Source organism: Felis catus, chromosome A3, assembly GCF_018350175.1.
Source record: "Felis catus isolate Fca126 chromosome A3, F.catus_Fca126_mat1.0, whole genome shotgun sequence".
Taxonomy (NCBI): domain Eukaryota; kingdom Metazoa; phylum Chordata; class Mammalia; order Carnivora; family Felidae; genus Felis; species Felis catus.
The window spans coordinates 79,702,880-79,722,440 of record NC_058370.1 but is presented as its reverse complement, the minus strand read 5'-3'; the positions used below and the strand labels follow the sequence as shown (position 1 = coordinate 79,722,440).

The following is a 19,561-nucleotide window of genomic DNA, read 5'->3' as shown; positions in this document are numbered from 1 at the left end:
AAAATGAACAGTTTAGGTTTGGGCTTTTTGAGATGCCTGTAGACATCCCAGTGGAGATGTTATATAGCCTATTGGATAGGTAAACATGTCTGGAATTTGGGTAGGAGTCAGGCTAGATATATGAATTTGGGAGGCAGTAGCATATAGATATTTAAAGTCAGGGTCTGGGTGAGAACTCTAATGAGTGAGTATATGTAGATAGGGAAGAGAAGAGGTCTGTGGAATAAGATCTGGACACTCCAATTTTTGGAGATTGGAAGATAAAGGAGAGCTTAACAAAGAATGCAGAGAAGGAATGGCCACTGAGGTAGGAGGAGAACCAAGGGACAGGGGTATCTTGGAGACCAAGTGAAGAAAGTGTTTTAGGAAGAAGAGAACAACCAAATAAGTCAACTGCTACTGATAGGAAGAATGAAATAAGAACTGAGTTTGTCCTTCAGCAAATATATATTTGGGAAAAACAAAAAACAAAAAACAAAAAAACCCCAAAAACAAAAAAACCACCTTTAATGTAGATTAACTTTAAAATATTCCTTGGGATGCCTGGGTGACTCATTTGGTTTAGCATCTGACTCTTGATTTCGTTTCAGGTCATGATCTCAGGTTTGTGAGATAGAGCCCCACGTTGGGCTCCGTGCTGGGTGTGGAGCTGGCTTAAGATGCTCTCCCTTTCTCTAAGAACAAAACAAAACAAAACAAAACAAAACAGTCCTTGGTTCCAGAGAGAAATAGAGAAGTAAAACAAATTTTACTAATTACTTTCTAAATTAGACCATTATTTTATTGGTTAGAATGCTGCTTTTAGGTGCGCCTGGGTGGTTCAGTTGGTTAAATGTCTGATTCTTGGTTTCGGCTCAGGACATATCTCACTGTTCGTGAGTTTGAGCCCCACATGAGGCTCCCTACTGACAGTGCAGAGCCTGCTTGGGATTTTGCCCTTTCCTCTCTCTGTGCCCTTCCCCTGCTCTCTCTCTCTCTCACTCTCTCTCTCTCTGTCTCTCTCAAAATAAATAAATAAACATTAAAAAACAAAGAATGCTGCTTTTAAGGGATTAGTCTCTCTCTCTCTCTCTCTCTCTCTCTCTCTCTCTTTTTAATGGACTAGTCGCCTAAAAGGTACAGATGTAAAAACTACAGGTGGGAGGAAGGCGGAATCTTGTGAGGCAGGAGTTTTGGATATTTCTGCCATGTGGGCTGAATAGTATATAGGCCAGTTTTCAGAGAAAATAGTTCTATGTAACACCAAAAATTTACTGCTAAGCTACCAGGCTCTATGCAGAGAGGTAACCTGCCCAAAGCCCTAGCTTAATAGGTAGTATGATTGGCATTTGAACCCAGGCTCAGGGTTCAAGTCTGGCTCAGGAGCCCAGGAGTTTCACCACCACTCTCAGCAGATAAACAGAAATTGAGACAACAAATTGGGCAAGGGTACTGCTTAGAACTGTCTAAGCAGAAAGCAAAAAGGGAAGTAATTATAAAAACAACAAACTTGGATCCTCCTAGGACCTAAGAGCAGGACCAGGGCAAGGTCTCTGGAAGGACGGTGAGTTGGTAATTCATCAGGAAGCAGGCAGGGTGATCTAATTCCCAAATGGCAGACTCCATATATGCTGCATGCAGTATATGTTCTAGGCTTCTACAAATAAAATGTTTTATCTTCAATTATGTTCTTTTCCATAAATTTACAACAGCATAAACAGGCACAGATAACATATTAAAACATAGACTTTTATCAAGTATAAGAGGAGCACCAGCCTAGGAGTCTAAAGAATTGGGTTTTGTTCATTCATAAATGCTCATGGAAACTTTCAGGAGTGATGGATATATTTGATATATTGAATATCTTGATTGTAGTTTTAGTCTCACAGATGTGTACATATGGCAAAACTTAACACTTTAAATATGTACAGTTTATTAAAGTCATTTATACTTCAATAAAACTGTTTAAAATGTTTATGGAGTTCCCACAGTGCTGGCACTAGGCTATAAAAAGGATATAAGTAGAAGCCCATCCCTCAAAGGATTTTTATTCAAGTGTGGGGCCCAGACATGGAAGCACACGGGTCAGAGAGCAACAGAGGTTGCAACATAGAGACCATGTGCTATGCCTCATTTTCCTTTTCTAGAATGTCTGCTTGCTTGCCTCAGAGAATATGGGCAAAATCCAATGAAAACACTTTGTGATAAATGCTATAAAAATATACAGAAGTTGTTTTCAAAACAAGATGATTCCTGTTCAACAGCCTATTTAGAATCCTTGCTGAGCTATTTTCAAATAATGCCAATATAAATTAATTACTGAAGGTGTTGTATCTATACACAACATAATGAAAAATTGTCAGACTTTACTTGCCATTGTTATCACAGTAATGTCATTTGTGTGACTTTGGGTAAGTAACTTAACTTCTCTAAGCCTTCTCTATAAAATGGAAATATTAAAATTGACCTCTAGTGTTGTTTTGAAGATTAAATAATGTGTGTTAACTGTTTAGTACAGAGTGATAACAAAAGGTACCTCTGATTTGAATTTTTTATTTTATTTTATTTAAAAATTTTTTAAATGTGTATTTAATTTTGAGAGAGAGAGAAAGAGAGAGAGAGAGCAGGAATGGAAGAGGGGCAGAGAGAGAGGGAGATACAGAATCCGAAGCAGGCTCCAGGCTCTGAGCTGTCAGCACAGAGCCCAATGTGGGGCTTGAACCCACAAACTGTGAGATCATGACCTGAGCCAAAGTCGGCCGCTCAACCAATTGATGCACCCAGGTGCCTCTTATTTTATTATTTTTTAATGTTTATATATTTTTGAGAGAGAGAGAAAAACACAAGTGGGGGAGGGGCAGAGAGAGAGGGGGACAGAGAAGCCAAAGTGGGCTCTGTCTACTGTGGGGCTCAAACTCACGAACTGGGAGACCATGACCTGAGCTTAAGTCTGATGCTTAACCAGCTGAGCCACCCAGGCACCCCTGATTTGAATTTTTTAAAAAAATGTTTATTTATTTATTTTGGGTGGGGGGAGGGGCAGAGAGCGAGGGAGAGAGAGAATCTGAAGCAGGCTCCATCCTGTCCACTCAGAGCCCGTCTTGGGACTCAAACTTGGAAACCATGAAATCATACCCTGAGCCAAAATCAAGAGTCCGATGCTCTGAGTGCTGGGTGTCTTAGTTGGTTAAGTATCTGACTCTTGGTTTTGGCTCAGATCATTATCTTACGGTTCGTGAGTTTGAGCCCCGCATTGGGCTCTGTGCTGACAGTGTGGAGCCTGCTTGATATTCTCTCTCCCTCTCTCTCTGCCTGTCCTTTGCTTATGCGTATGCACACTCTCTTGCTCTCAAAATAAATAAACTAAAAAAAAAAGGGGGGGGGGAATGTAATAAAAAGCCTCTAGACAGAGGTAGATTTAATTTGAAGCAAATGAGGATTATGTTTCAGGACTTCACCAGCACAGGCTCCTTCTAAGGCTCAGTGAGGTCTCCTTGTAGTGAGGAGAGTACATCAGTAGTCCCAACCCTGTGAAGTGCTGCCCCAACCGGGGGTACCTGCCTATGCTATCTAATTCTCCTTCATTTCCCTGTTTCTGTTTCTTCCAACTGCAAAAGGAACTTTGGACAATACCAGCGATCAGCAAGATTTCAGAATAAGGATAAAAATGATTTCTGTGGGAAGATCTCAGTATACCCCACAAATAGGTAATTCTTGTTATTCTATTTTACTAGTGTTGAAACCAATACCCAGAGATTATATGATCTGCCTCAGGTCACAAATCAGCAAATAGAAGCAGCAGCAGCAGCAGCAGCAGCAACAGCAGCAGCAGCAGCACAGTAATAGAATCTGTGAGTCTTGTCTTACACCCTTGTGCCTAAGCACACGAATATATCTCCTGAGCGACTATGAAGGTCTGCGCTGGCTGATCATGCATAAACTCCAGAGGATGGTGCCACTGACATTCCAAAACTTGCCCCATTCCTTGAGTAATTGATATGTCCTCAGGCTTCACTAGCTTGTGACCTCAGAACAAGGCCATGCACCTAAATATCCAAACCGCACCTCTGAGCCCATGGAACTGGGGAGTCTATTCCTTTGCTGAATTCACATGCTCCTCCCCAACTCCCCCAAATCCAAGGAGCACTTATTAGGAAGGCTTGTTATTTTCATCAGTCCCTCGCTTCCAAAGTGGCTTCTTCCAAGGCCCTGGGAGAAGCCCTAGCAGTGCATTCAAATGGGTGTATGTTTTGGTAAAAGTTGTAAGTGTTTTAACTGCAATCATTTCAGATTTCTGTCTGTTTCTACTACTACTTTCGCTCCATTATACTCTCCCTGTCTATGGTGGTATTGGAGTGACTGTGGGCCTTTTTATAGGATCTGGCTAAGAAGAAGTGAATACTATATATGTTGTGCTTCAAAAAAATTTTTTTTAAGCACATTAAGTTGAAAATACGCTGCTTCTAACACCTTTAATGTCAGAGATTGACATACAATAAAGGGTTCATAGTTAAAGTGTACAATTTGATATGTTTTAATTTATGTATAGTCTGAGAAACCATCACCAAATCAAGACAATGAGCAGACCCATCACCCTCAAAAAGTTTCCTCATGCTTCTTTGTAATTCCTCCCCCCTGCTCTCATTGCCATCCTTAACCACTAATTTCTGTCAGTTTAGTTTGCATTTTCTATAACTTTCTATAAATGGGATCATATAATATGTACTCCTTTTTGTCTGGCTTTTTTCACTCAACTGTAGTTGTTTTGGGATCCATCCATGTTTTTTTGTGTGTATCAGTAATTTTTTCCTTTTTACTGCTGTTGTATTCCATTTTGTGTATATGTTGCAATTTCCTTATCCATTCTACTGTTGAGACATTTTGGATTGTTTCTAGTTTAGGGGCTATTATTACAATGCTGCTGTGAAGATTTGCATATAATTCTTTGTATGATCCTGTACTTTCATCTCTCTTGGGTAAATACCTGGAAGTAGAATGGCTGGGTCAGATGATAGGTTTATAGTTAATTTTTAAGAAATTGCCAAGTTTTCCAATGATTGTGATGAGATTTTGGGGGGTGATTGTGGGGTTTGTGAGGTCTGGAGCCAATGGCCAAGAAAGAATTCTTGAAGTCGTCCTTGGTGCAAAAAGGTGATTTTATTAAAGTACAGGGACAGGACCCGTGGGCAGGAAGGGCTGCCCCTGACGCTGTGGAGAGACTGGTTATATATTTGGGAGTTGGGAGAGGTAAAGTCCAGGGGAAATTTCCAATGAGATTTTCATATGCTAAAGAAGACTCAGAGGATACTTGGAGGCCTAGGTATTGTCAAGCGAAAGTTGTTTTAATGTTAAGACTGTAGGGAGTTCTGGGAGAAACCTTTTACTTTGCCAGCCTGAAGTATTTGTCAATGGGCTGCCGGTTATAAGGAAATGTAATTCTATCTGCCATTTCCTTCTGCCTTTGTTTCCCACATCAATTGTATCATATTGTGTTCCCACTAGCAATGTATGAAAGTTCTAGTTGATCCGTATGTTCTTGCTGATTCTTAGTACGGCCAGCTTTGTATCTTAGCCATTCTAATAAGGGTAGCAGAATCACTGTGATTTTCCTGGATATTTCCCTAATAGTGAATGATGTAGAGTATATTTTCAGTGTGCTTATTTGCCAGCTTTAGATCTTCTCTGTGAAGTGTCTTTTCAGGTCTTTTGCCCATTTGAAAATTTTTTGTGTTGTTTGTTTACTTATTATTGAGTTTTAAGAGTTCTTTATATATTTTGGATATTCCAAGGTGTGGTCTGACTCCATATGGTCAGGATAAAGCAATCACTATGAATGACAGACTACTTCCAAAGCTGATAACTGTGTCTTGAATAATGCTACTGGGGACACCCCCTACCCCAATCTGCCATGTAGTTCATACAACACTGGGCCAAACTACTCTGTATGGGAAAAATACTCTCTGTTTTTCCTCTGCTCTCACTCTACTACCACACTTCACTTCTGACACCAGATGTGTGGGTTTCCCACACATCAGGCAATTCTCTGACATCTGCTGAGTATCCCATAATTTAACTCAAATATGACACTACTTGAAGTTAATGTCAGATCCCATAGGGTAAGGGCTCAGTCCCACAAGACTGACCACCCCCCTTCAGATGCCAATCTCAGTTCCCGTTTGTCATTTGTACTTCTGACTGATCATCTCTGAATCTCATGTCATATTCCTTCGGTTTGATAATTTGCTAGAATGACTCACAGAACTCAGAGAAATTCCTAATTTACCTTTACCAGTTTATTCTAAAAGGAAGTGATAAAGGATACAGATTAACATCCAGATGGAAGAGATGCCAAAGACAAGGTATAGGGGGAGGGGCACGGAGTTTCCATGTCCTTGCCATGTGCCACCCTCCCAGTACCTCCATCCTCAGTCCTCCTTGTGTTCAGCAAGCTGGAAGCTCTTTGGACCTCATACTTTTGGGACTTTTATGGAGGCTTCATCATGTAGGCATGAATGATCATTAACTCTATTTCCAGCCTCCTCTTCCTAGAGGATGGGGGCGGGGGGGGGGGCGCTGAAAGTTCTAAGTTTCTAATCATGGCTTGGTTTTTCTGGTGACCAGCCCCCATCTGGAGCCCACCAACCATTGCCTCATTAGAACAAAAGATACTCCTATCACTTAGGAAATTACAAGGCAAAAGTTTTAGAAGCTCTGTGCTAGGAACCGGAGGCAGAGGCTAATATATACATTTTCTGTTATTTCCACACTCTTAAGTCCTTTTCACAGCTTTTCTTCTAGTGTGGGGGAAAGAGAAGTTCAGACCTGCGTGTTAGCCTTCCTACAGTGTAGTCTTAAAATTTCCCATGGGCAAATGCTTTAACAAAAATACAATACCTCTTGAAAGAACCATCACTTTCAGGGACATTCCAGTCTACATAGGCAATTAGAAAAATAAAAATCAAAAACAGCTCTCTTACTCAGAAAGCATGTAGTCCTGCCAATAATACTCCCAATTTGTGTCCCTGAAGGAAAGGCTTAACATTTTAGATTTTCAAATGCTTTACAATTGCCTGTACTTGGCTTCGCAGTTGTCTCCAGGAATAGTAGATGGATTCTTACTTATGGTTTACATTTTGCAGGTTCCATTTTGACAACTTTTCCCCAAAGCAGAGATTTTCATCTCTACTTCTAGAACATTTGTAATAAATATCACTTTTTCACCTTCTCAAAACACTAAACTTACTTATCCACTAGACACTGAAATACATTTAGATATGTATGGGTGTGTGTATAGATACACATATGTATATACTACTTTATATATATGTATATGAGTTACAAGTGTTCCATATAGATAAGTATATATACTTGCATCTTTCTCTTCTAAAGAACTTCTGGTAGAGGAGGGCTTGGGAAGTCTTTGAATCAATGAACAAGCATTTTGGAGGTTCCTAATGCTCCTAAATGCGTGAGCCTAGCATTTAGCCATTTCCAAACACTGGTAAACTGATAAAAGAGTGAGGGAGTGACCATAAATGGAGCCAAGAAGTGGATGGCAGAATGTTCCTTCCATCCTAAACTTGTCCTTGCTGCTATAACCTTTAGTTATGCAAAAAACAAAGGTTTTATAGAGGGATGTAGAATAGGAAATTTTATTGCAGAATTTTGAAAGACTTTGGAAACTAAAACCAAATCAACCAAAGGAATTTTTAAAATCCCAGTTGTTTGCAGAACATTATAGGATCAAAAAGCATTATACCTCTCATTATCCTCTGATTGCCTTGTCCTATTCAATATAGCACTGTCATCATCCTCACCGTCATTATCACATAACATAAGTATTGGTCTTACTTATTTGTATTAATCATCTGCCAGACACCAAACTATGTGCTTTATACATTTTATCTTTCAGTAACTCAGAAGGGCCCTATGTGTTAGATATTATTATCCCTTTTCACAGATTAAAAAAAAAAGCACAGAGAAATTAATCTCCTCTCAGTCATAAACTAGTAAGTGAAGTTAAAAATCAAACATCCATTGAACCAGAGTCATGCTCATAATAAGCTTACCATATTCACTCCATCACTCAATAATTAATATTTGTAGAAGCAGATTTACCATGAACTAGTGAAGCTTAAGTTGCAGGCCCCTTGAGTTGTACAACTCCCTTCCAAAGCCTTGGGTGTGGGGTCCCTAATGATGTGTTCACATGGCCATGTGCTTTTGTAAAATGAGTGATCAGTTAAGATGCTTTTTTCTTCTAACTCCTCTTCCATCACACTTTCCCTTACATCATGGGGCATTAGAATGGCTGTGGAAATTTATATACTGAATTGGGGATTTAGGGATACATTTAATTTGGATTTTGTGTGATATTTAATGTAGTACAATCACTTATGTACAGTTGAGTGACTGGCTTTTAGTAATACTCTAGCCACTGATTGTGCCAACTCACCTACTATTGTGACATTGGAACTAAAAGAGTTAAAAAGTGGTGGGGGGAACCAAAGAAAATGGAATTAGAGCAAAAATTACATTTTTGGACATCTCAAATTTAACTAGTATAAGAACTCATAAATCTTAAAATTAAGCTCCTTACTATTGGAGTTAACTCATTAAGCCATTAATGAAATTAGGTACAATATAACTTTTTATTACATTTTAGAGAGATTTTTATTAAGTGGTTTATATAAATGAGCATCATTTTTCTGAGTAATGTGCTTATATAAAGCAGCTCATTCCCCTGTGGTGCCTGATGAAGCATAAATTTGATGAGAAAGAACCCTGGCATATGATCACATGTGATGTGTGATGAATTTATAACATTGGCCCTCCCAGTTTGAATTGTCAGATGAGTAGTGAGAGACCTATCTGGCACATACTTAATGAAGCATTTGTCAAATGAATGAGCAAATGAATGAGTGAGTGAATCATTAGATTTATAGCGTTTATATGTCATTGGATTTACATGATCAAGACCTGTTGGTTCAGAGAGGCTGAGTGATTTACTTCCTAACATTGAGTGGCAGGGTGAGAGAAGGACTCAGGTTTCCCGACTTTCAATCCTGTGCTCTTTAACAAGATTTCAGATTGTGAATATTTTCTAGAAGGCTTTAAATAATCTCTACCAATTCCAACAACTAAAGTACCTCTTTTATATCTTGGAGATTGTTGTTCAATGGAAAAGGATTCTTAGAAAATCCAAGAACTTAGTGATTGTTTTAAAGATGCCTTCATGTTATCTGACCTGGTTCTGATAAATAAGATGCCAAAAGAGTCTTGGGGGCTCTTTAGATCAAGGGTTTTCAAACTGAGGGTCTTGGCCTATTAGTGGTTAGTGAAATCAGTTTAGTGGCTGATTTTTTTTACTAGAATAAAAAAGAAAATATCAGATTGTATTGCCATGTGGTAAGGAACTAAGTATTATTTAGGAAAAACTTTTGTATGCACCTTGTCACAATATAAAATGTTTTTGGTGTTTTGTTTTGTTTTGTTTTGTTTTGTTTTGTTTTGTTTTGCTGTGGATGACAGTCAAGATTAAAAAAACAAAAAGCAAAAAACAACTAGAGGTGGTAACCCAAGTTTGGAGAACAGAATAAGAATATAACACCAGTGTAATATGAATTTGGGAGGAATAAACCTGGGGTGTAAATGTAATTTTTTGGGATTGAAGAGAAGAGGAGCGAGAACTACCACAGTTAGGCCAGCACTTAAATGATACACGGAGGAGGAAAAGCTCAGAGCCCCTGTGGTATGACTAGAGGTCGAGGTCTGGAGGTCTCCACATAATTGGTTGGAGACTTAGGAGCATGGGAAACCTCTCACTGGCTGCAGGTTCAGCCTGAGCTTGGGCCTGTAATAGAATCTGACGTGGTCAGGCTTCCAAGGGGCCAGTTTGGGGCAGAGGATCTCACTGGGCTTGGGGGAAGATCAAGGTTGTTGACTTTAAAGTTGGTTGAGCTCCAGTTACAAGTGTAGTTGGTTTTATTCAGTGTTAGATTTTGAAGGAGAAGCATGAAGGGATATGTCTTGGAGTTGTGGAAGATCCTATAGGCAGTGGAGTGGGGGACAGGCAAGGATGATACAATGGGTTTAGGAAGGTATCACTATTACCTTTTTTTCTTCAGATTGCTTAGCACACACAACAGTTATATATTTATAATAGTATAATGCTGTATGGAATAATCTCCAAGTAGAATAGTGATTATGACAGTGCTATATCCACTTTTCATTAGCATTTTCCTAGTGAATCTTTTTCCATTCCTTTAGTTTTGACATTTCTTTGATATGTTGTTTTAAGGGTGTCTCTCATAAATAGGATAGAGTTATTATCTTTTTAAAGGTGATTTTATTTTATTTATCTATTTTTTAAATGTTTATTTATTTTTGAGAGAGAGAAGCGTGAGTGGTGGAGGGGCAGAGAGAGAGAGGAAGACACAGAATAGGAAGCAGGCTCCAGACTTCGAGCTGTCAGCACAGAGCCTCATGCGGGGCTTGAACTCATGAACCATGAGATCATCACCTGAGCCAAAGTCAGACGCTTAACTGACTGAGCCACCCAGGTGCCCCGGGATATAGTTATTTTTAATTAAAAATATACCAAATGTTGGGGTGCCTGGGTGACTCAGTTGGTGTGGCATTTGACTTCGACTCAGGTCATGATCTCGTGGTTTATAAGTTCAAGCCCAGAGCCTGAAGCCTGCTTCAGATCCTGTGTCTCCCTCTGTCTATGCCCCTTGCCCACTCACACTCTGTCTCTCTCTGTCTCTCAAAAATAAATAAACGTTAAAAATTAAAAAAAAACAAAAACAAATGTTAAACAGTATTTTTAGTAGGAAGGTGAATACCTGTCAAGATTCAAATATATAAAAGAAATAATTATAAGAAAATAATTTAAAATGTTAATTGTAGGGGTGGCTGGTTGGCTCAGTTAATAGAGCATGAGACTCTTGACCTTGGGTTGTGAGTTTGAGCCCCACTTTGGGTGTAGAGATTACTTAAAAATAAGATCTTAAAAAATATGTTAATTATAGGGGCGCTTGGGTGGCTCAGTCAGCTAAGTGTCTGACTCTTGATCTCAGCTCAGGTCTTGATCTCAGGATCATGAGTGGAGGCCCTGCATTGGGCTCTGCACTAGGTGTGAAGCCTACTTCTGGATTAAAACAATTAATTCACCAAGTAGTTTGAAATGTAACTCAGAAATCTGAGTTATAAAATTATAGTTACTAGAGTAAGTGACCACCAAAAAAAAAAAAAAAAAAAAAAAGGAAGGGTAGGAACAAATAGCACTATCAGGTTTTATTAAACCAATTCCAGATTATTAAGGATTTGACATCTACCAATTTAACTGAGAAGATAAAAATAATAAAAAAGATATTAAAAACAGAAAAACTAGCTATTTATACAAAAATACTATTTTATGATTCCACTCTTAAGAATACAAAGAGTTAAGTGTAGTTTTGTGCTTACTGTTTTTACTTGTTTTATCCAGTAGTAGGATAGATTTGGGTCGAATATTCATGCTGTTTTACCTGATCCACTTTGTCATGTCATGAAAAAGGCCGGCTAAAGATCAGAACCAGGAAAGTCACCTGGCCCACACTAGCATCAAACTTGTGGGATTACAAGCATCAGATAATTTATCTGAATGGGCCCACTACAAATAGCTGTGAATTACATTATTCACACTGTCATTATTCCAGCAGCTGCATTTTCTGTTCTGATTATTTTTGCAGAGGATAAATTTCTTCTCTGTTTCAGTGTTAACAGAAAGAGGATTAAAATTGGATGGTCAGTGTGGTTAAACATGGACCAACCCAATGGGGGCAACGATACCAAATAGGTTCATTTTCAAACCCAATATTAGGCAAAACTTAAAACTCATAATTATCATATTTCCAGGTAAAACAGAAGTACTTTGCGGGCTATAGTGAGCTAACTTAAACAGTAGCATTTAATAGTATATCAAATGTCCTATGTAATAGCCATGCTACATGTAATTAGTATATGGCAATAATTATGCCAATGATATGGAAACACCAAGATAATATCTGAATTAAGTAGTAATTATATCAGAAAGGATTTAAGAGATAACTCCATCAGAAATCATGTCATCAAACTTACTGAGAAAATGATCATTGTTGAAGCTGAATGATACTCAGAGGTTCTGTTCTCCCTACTTTTGTGTATCTTTGAAAATTTCCATTATAGAAGTGATAAACAAACAAACAAATGAAAGTGTGGAAAAACCAAATCACTGTTTTACTTCTGTAGAAGTAAAAATAAAGCTTTAAGTGACAGGTTATAGAAAAATTGAATACTACAACAAGTGTCTGGCCTTTACCACAAATCGAATTTGTATTTATTAAGTGTTTTGCATTCATTTTTCTGTGTATATGTATGGGCTTCAGTGCTCATGATATATGTGATAAGTTTGAGAAAAAAATTTTTATAGGGTTTATACCACAATGTAAATGTCAGATATTCTTATTTACTTTGAAAATAGCCCGTGGCCAATGTCACTGAAGCTGATAGATAAAGGGCAGCATGGTCTTGTCATTTTAGTAACAGATCCTAAGAAATGGGCTGTGATCTCAGTTTTGCTACTAAAAAACAAACCAATCCATTCATTATCTAAGTGACACTTAATAAGGGTTCAACACTGTACTGGAACAGTGTGATCTAACAGTTATGGTAAAATGGTAGATCTGGAGTCACACATGGGCTAGAATCCTGGCTTGGCCAATTATAGCCATGTGATCTTGGGCAAATAACTTAAACTTAGTAGATCAAGCTCAATTTCCTTTTCTCTAAATGGGAGCAATAATAGCTAACTCAGAGGGTTGTTGTGAGGATAAAATGAGATACAGCTCATTAAGTATCTAGAACAGTGTCTGGCATATAGCATGTACAATAAATGGTGGTTATTATTATTTTTTAAAAGTTTATTTTGAGAGAGAGGAGAGGGAGAACATGAGTAGGTGAGGGGCAGAGAGAGAGAGAGAGAGAGAGAGAATCCCAGGCAGGTTCTGCACCATCAGAGAGGAGCCCGATGTGGGGCTTGAACCTGTGAACTGTGAGATCATGACCTGAACTGAAAGCAGGAGTCAGACATTTAACCTACTGAACCACCCAGGCGCCCCAGTGATGATGATTATTATCTATCTGCCCCATTGAATATGATATATTCTCTCCATGGTGGTAAGTAGAATATAGAAATATTCATAGTGGTAAGTAGAATATACACATAGAAATATTTTTTTCTATTGCACTAGGCATTCTAAGATAGACCATGTATGCAGGACAACCTAGTTCTTGACATGAGCAGCATTATTCAGATGCAGTTTTCTTGTGTCAACTTACCAGGCTCCTGTACTTTTGGGTATCTAACATCTAGGTGCCTGCAGCTTCCTGAGACTTACATTTTGAGGAACCAGCTAAGTGGGAAGCAGGCCTGCTGAAACCTTGTTCTGCCCTCTAACTTTGCACCCGCCATCTCCACAGCAGGATTGCTCTTCTAGGCACCCTCAATTCCAACTGATCTGAGTCCAGGCTTGCCTCTAGCATCATGACAATTGCCCAGAGCTCCCAAAATCAGATGTCCCCACTCCTGTTTTATCCCTCAGATCAGAGCACCTCTCCTTGCATGCCAATGTGTGAGTGGAGTTTAGCCACTATCCCTGGGCTTAGGTGTTAAGACTTCTATACATCTCTCCAGCTAAGAGAGGGTCCACCTTTTCTATTAATTGCTTTCCTGCTGCTGTCTTCTCCCAGGCTTTGTTTCCCACATACCCCAACCTATCCTAGCATGCTGCATGACACAAATAAGTATCTATCTTGTAGAGGATATTCACTAAGTATTTGTTGAATTAATGATGTTCATGTTAATGATGGGGATGGGAGGATATTCAGCTGGTATGGGCATGGATGTGGGTAGTTCTATAAGTAATTATTTACTTATTTTTAATGTTTATTTTTGAGAGAGGGGTGGAGGGGCAGAGAGAGAAGGAGACAGAGGATTTGAAGTGGGCTCTGTGCTGACCACAGAGAGCCTCATGTGGGGCTCAAGCTCACCAACCGTAAGATCATGACCTGGGCCAAAGTCAGATGCTTAGCTGACTGAGCCACCAGGTGCCCCAGTAATTGACTTAGCACCAGACCTTATCTTGATGTCTTTATAGTCATTTTGATTATCTGAATGTCATTCTCTAGTATATTCCTGGGAAAGGCACATGAGAACAGCATTCCTGATAGCAATTTATTTGTGCCCTTTATATTTGAATCAGTTTTGCCCACAACAGTCATTTCAGACGTCAACATCTCAAACTTATCAAAGCTCTGATCACTCCCATCTACCCTCATTGGCAATAGCAAACCTCACCTCCTACATGATAGAGGTAATAGAAGCCCCATTTTTTAAAATATAAAACATATAAGCCTACTTTCCTCCTTCCTTTTGTTACAACAGAGAGCCTATCCTTATTCCTCTTTAATGTTAATCCCTCTTTGTTTAGATTTTATTCCCTCTTTCTTTCTAAGGAACATTACATTGTCAGTTATCCTTTTACATCCTTGTATGTTCAAACATTCTCTCTTTCTCCCGATTAGACCCTTCTTATCAGGTTTTAAATACATTCAAGTCATCCCCAATTAAAAAAATTTTTTTTAATGTTATTTTATTTTTGAGAGCAAGAGAGAGAGAGAGACAGAGTGTGAGTGGGGGAGGAGCAGAGAGAGAGGGACACACAGAATCCAAAGCAGACTCCAGGCTCTGAGTTGTCAGGGCAGAGCCCAATGCAGGGCTCAAACTCACGAACCATGAGATCATGACCTGAGCCAAAGTCAGACACTTAACTGACTGAGCCACCCAGGTGCCCCAAGTCATCCCCAATTTTTTAAAAAGGTCACTCAAGGGGCACCTGGGTGGCTCAGTTGGTTGAGCATCTGACTCTTGATTTTGGTTCAGGTCATAGCCCCAGAGTCATGGGATTGAGCCCATGTTGGGCTCCTCACTAAGCGTGGAGCCTGAGATTCTCTGTCTCCCTCTTCCCCTTTCCCTCGCTCATGCTCTCTCTCTCTCAATAATAAAAAATAAAAAGGTCACTCAATCCCACATTCCCCTCTAGCTGTCATGTTATAATCTCCTTCCCTTGTGGACACACTTTCTCAACATGTGATTGTACATGCTGTGTAGCTGCTATGGGTGACTTCTCAATATCCATCTCCCGTGTTTTCTACAGAAACGGATTCTGTTAGGAACGGTAATGACTCAAACTAAAGAGCTACATTTCCTAGCTGTCCTTATAGCTAGGAGAGGCCATAGGACACAGTTCTAGCTAATGATAAGTAAGCTGAAGTCAACTGAGGATTTACAGAAAATTTTTGCTTTCCTGGTATAGGTACCAGACCTTTCCCCTTGATATTTCTTTCTTCTTCCTATCTGAAACACTGGCTTAAGAGTTAGCAGCTGTCTTACATGCACAATGGGGGAAAAACCGTATACTGGGGATGATAGAGCATAAAGAAGGACTCTAGGACATTGATGACATCATGGAGTCACTGCACCAGCCTTAACTATCTCCCTCTGTCTTTTTTGTTATATGAGGAAAATAGCCTAATTTAGTTAAGCAACTGTCATCAGGCTCTATTACATGTGACCAAATGCAATTCCTAATCTATACTCTCGCTTCCTACAATTCCTCACCTTCCACTCACTCTCAAATCATTCCATTCTGGCTTCTGGCCCATCATTCCTCTGGGCTCACCAGTGACCTGCATGTTGTGAAATCCAAGGGATATTTTCAGTTCTCATATTTCTTGACCTCTCAGCAGCATTTGACTCTTGGCCATGGCCTCCTTTTTGAAACACTGTCTCCCCATGGCTTCCATGACCAATACTCTGAGTTTGCTCCTTTTCTGTCTTCTTGGGGGGTTATTCTTCCTCTTTGAGCCACACTCACTGCTTCTTGGCCTCTAAGACATACTACGGCTTTAGCCACATGCTCTTCCCTCTGTCACGAATGCTCTCCTTCCTTTTGCCAGCTTAGCCCTCCTTACCCTTCAGTTCTTCATCCATTCTTCACTTCCTTTTTTTTTTTTTTTTTTTTGAGAGAGAGAGCACAAGTGAGTGAGAGGCAGAGAGAGAGAGAGAGAACCCAGGAGGGGCAGAGGGGGAGAAAGGGGGTTGGGGGGGGGAGAGAGAGAGAGAGAAGCAGGGCTCATGTTTTTTTTTTTTTTATGTTTATTTATTTTTTTTTAATTTTTTTTTCAACGTTTATTTATTTTTGGGACAGAGAGAGACAGAGCATGAATGGGGGAGGGGCAGAGAGAGAGGGAGACACAGAATCGGAAACAGGCTCCAGGCTCTGAGCCATCAGCCCAGAGCCCGACGCGGGGCTCGAACTCCCGGACCGCGAGATCGTAACCTGGCTGAAGTCGGACGCTTAACCGACTGCGCCACCCAGGCGCCCCTGTTTATTTATTTTTGACAGAGAGAGAGAGAGACAGAGCATGAGCAGGGGAGGAGCTGAGAGAGGGAGACACAGAATCTGAAGCATGCTCCAAGCTGTCAGCACAGAGCCTGACGTGGGCCTCGAACTCACGGACTGCGAGATCATGACCTGAGCCGAAGTCAGATGCTTAACAACTGAGCCACCTAGACACCCCATTCTTCACTTCCTTAGGGAAGCTTCTTCTGACCTTCTTGTGAAGTCATATTTCCTTATTGTATATTCCTTCATAGCTCTTATATAGTTACAACTTTATCTTTTTTAGTGTGACTCTGAGTAAGCTGTCTCCCTCAGAATGTAGGCTCCATGAAGATAGGGACAGCCTACTTTTGTTCATCATTGTATCCTGAGAAAGCAAAATATTCGCCCAAGACATAATATGTGCTCAATAATTAGTTCCTGGATGCATAAATGGATGAATGTATAATTATATGGCTTATTTGCTTATCTGTTTATGGTCTATATTCCTCCAGCTCCATGAGAGAAGGGAACATATCTATTTCGTTCTCAACCACATATGCATTATCTAATACATATTGCATGGCATAAAATAGGAAATGTAACAAATTTTAATGAACTAAAGAATTAAAGATGTTCCAGGAGAGACATTCCAATAGTTCTATCCCTAACATGTCAATGTTTGGATATTATTTTACTATATTTTTCTTTTTATTATTATTATTATTATTATTATTATTATTATTATTAGTTTATTTATTTATTTTGAGAGAGAGAGAGAGAGTGTGTGTGAGCAGGGGAGGGGCGGAGAGAAAGGGAGAGACAATCCCAAGCAGGCTCCACACCATCAGCATGGAGCCCGATGCAGGGCTCGAGCCCATGAACCGTGAGATCATGACCTGAGCCGAAATCATGAATCAGTTGCTTAACCAACTGAGCCACCCAGTCACCCTTATTTTACTATCTTTTGATAAAGTTTCTGTTTACAAGAGAGCACCAAATAGCTCTATTATCTCTAGAGAAGAGTCTTTTGGAAATTATCTGCTAGCATGTTCTCCTTACTGTACATCATGCCTAAAATAGATTGTCTATCAAGATCTTGAACCTATACACTTCTTCCCCTCTTCATTGCCACCACCCTAGTCAAGTTCACTATCACATTTCACCTTTCCTTAAGCATGATTTATTAAACTATATATATATATTTAGATGGTTCTGAGTTTTTATTGTATGTTCAGATCAAGGATCATATCTGTTTATGTTATCTCCTAAGAAAGATAAGTACATATGGCACATACATATTTTTTCATTTTGTTGTGGCAGAGAATTATTTCTTTTCTACATTTAACAAAATATTTCATTTACTTAAGGAAAAGAAGTATTTTTCAACTAGCAACAGATCTTTGTTTTCAAATTACCAAACTGAAAACATTCAGAAAAAGCCAATGACTTTTTAAGTCCCCCTACATCCCTGCCCCATGAATTCTTAGTCATTGAGGTACCTAAGATGTTCAATGAAGTTGACAAGAAGAGTAATTGATGCAGTTGTGATGGACTTGAGAATGCCCCCAGCATTGTAGTCAGTATATCTGGATCCTGCTGTTCCTCCAAGGTCAAGCACCTGTCTTTCTTCCTCAACAAATCTTCTTTCACTCACTCTTAGCTCTGACACCTCAACTTATTATATATGTCTAATAAACATATGTATGTATATATCCTTTTTCTCCAATAAGCCTGGGAAAGATGCAACACATATCTTACACATTATTGTATCCTCAGGACCTAGTACAAAGTCTTGTTGGTATATGTTCTGCTCTGCTGATGCTTATTTTCTTTTTGTTAAGAAGAGCTACTGAGCACTTACTATTGTGCCACACACAGCGTTATGCTCAGTAGGTGCTATTATTGTCCCCCTTTCACTGATGAGAGTTTAAATAACTTGCACAAGTCTTGTAGCTTGTGAGGAACAGACGCAGGACTCAAACACAGCTTACCAGAATCCAGAGCTAGTGCTCTTAACCACTAGGCAATCCTGCCTTCCATGAATATTCGTGGGTAACAAACTCCAACCAGGCTGCATTTGCTCCTATATTTAAGAAGGTACCAGGTGATCAGCTTTGCTTGCAGCTAATCAGGAGCCTTTCAAGTTGTTTTCAAATGAAGTTGTAAGTCTGCAGATAATTAAGAAAGAAACCATTTTGGAAACAGCAGGAAGGGGGGATGTGTAGAGGCCCACGTTGACATTTTGAAGTGCATTTAAACATACAGCTCAGGGCTATAAAAAGTCACTACACCGAGACTGCAGAAGTATTAAAAATCAAATTGCCTTATTAATTTTTTTGAAAACTGTATATGGCGTCCTTTCATCTCTAGGGAAATCCTTCCCTAAAGCACCAAACCTCTTGGATGAATGACTGGGTGACTGGGATGAATAAGTTGGCTTTCTTCCTTTTCATTTATCCACTCTCTGTCCCAGAGGGTCAAAGAAAATCATCTCGTTTTAAAATTTAAGCTTTATTTGTTGAGGTTTCTAGCTAAACTGGGAGCAAGAAAAGCCATTTCATGTTGGCATGGTAGTAGAAAGCATTTAGCAACATTCCAGCTTAATGATGGAAGACTAGTCAAGAATATTATTGGGGCACCTGGGTGGCTCAGTCGGTTAAGCGTCCAACTTCAGCTCGGGTCACGATCTCGCGGTCCGTGAGTTCGAGCCCCGCATCGGGCTCTGGGCTGATGGCTCGGAGCCTGGAGCCTGCTTCTGATTCTGTGTCTCCCTCTCTCTCTGCCCCTCCCCTGTTCATGCTCTTTCTCTGTCTCAAAAATAAATAAACGTTAAAAAAAATTAAAAAAAAAGTGTTATTAAGTTTTAATCTCCTCATCTAATCGATAAGGTCAGTTAATACTCTTCAATTCAAGGAAAAAAAAAAAAGCTTTACAAAGTCTTGACCATTGATACTTTAACCAGCTTCACCTTTTGTATTTTGAGTGAAAGGCTCTATATCATGAACCACTGAGTTTCCTTGAAAGGTCCAGAGAATAAACAGTTGCAGAAAAGTCCAGGAGTAAGATAGCCCAGAGACTTGAACCTGCAGCAAAATGGAGTTTCTCCAAATTAG

At 39.5% G+C, this 19,561-nt stretch overlaps 1 long non-coding RNA gene across 3 annotated transcripts in view; it reads left to right on the top strand.

The window, feature by feature from the left end:
* Positions 1-19,561, top strand: part of LOC111559712 — a 129,137-nt gene that overhangs the window by 10,831 nt on the left and 98,745 nt on the right. For all 3 annotated transcript variants that reach the window (XR_006595601.1, XR_006595602.1, XR_002740833.2), the window contains exon 2: positions 3,597-3,686. This is a non-coding gene — a long non-coding RNA (uncharacterized LOC111559712). The remainder of the gene's footprint in view (positions 1-3,596; positions 3,687-19,561) is intronic.